Here is a 940-nt window from a genome sequence, read left to right on the forward strand (position 1 = left end):
AACTAACCAATTGAACCAAATAGAAATAAAAAATATCCGCAATTAGTAGAGATCATTTTAATAAAAACATTAATTATTTAATTGATTTTTATAATAGTATATCATAAATTAATATAACAGATATTAGTCACAATAAAACTTGTCACAATAAAAAAATGGTGCAAGTTGAAACTTGCACATTGCTTCCTCATAGTTTTTAAGTGTGCAAATAGAAACTTGCACATTGCTTCCTTACAATTTTTAAGTGTGCAAGTAGATACATGCACATTGCTTCCTCATAGTTTTTAAGTGTGCAAGTAGAAACCTGCACATTGCTTTAGTTTTTAAGTTGGCAAGTAGAAACTTGCACATTACTTCCTTACAATTTTTAAGTATGCAAATTATAAAGCACATTGTTTCATAGTTTTTAAGTGTGCAAGTAGAAATCTGCACATTGCTTACTTATAGTTTTTAAGTGTGCAAGTAGAAACTTTCGCTCACAAAGCTTCCTCTATGAGGAAGCCAAAGCAAATGAATAAATACTAATAATTATGCATCGAATAAAATAAAAGCTTCCTCATAGAGGAGCTTTGTGAGCGAAGGTTTCTACTTGCACACTTAAAAACTATAAGTAAGCAATGTGCAGATTTCTACTTGCACACTTAAAAACTATAAAACAATGTGCTTTATAATTTGCATACTTAAAAATTGTAAGGAAGTAATGTGTGCAAGTTTCTACTTGCCAACTTAAAAACTAAAGCAATGTGCAGGTTTCTACTTGCACACTTAAAAACTATGAGGAAGCAATGTGCATGTATCTACTTGCACACTTAAAAATTGTAAGGAAGCAATGTGCAAGTTTCTATTTGCACACTTAAAAACTATGAGGAAGCAATGTGTTTCTAATTACATTCTTTAGTTCTTTCTACCCCTATTTCATATATAATTCTTTAAGATTCGG

This window comes from Temnothorax nylanderi, unplaced genomic scaffold (genome assembly GCF_030848795.1).
Source record: "Temnothorax nylanderi isolate EJ_2023f unplaced genomic scaffold, tnyl_v1.0 TNYL_tig0472_pilon, whole genome shotgun sequence".
Taxonomy (NCBI): domain Eukaryota; kingdom Metazoa; phylum Arthropoda; class Insecta; order Hymenoptera; family Formicidae; genus Temnothorax; species Temnothorax nylanderi.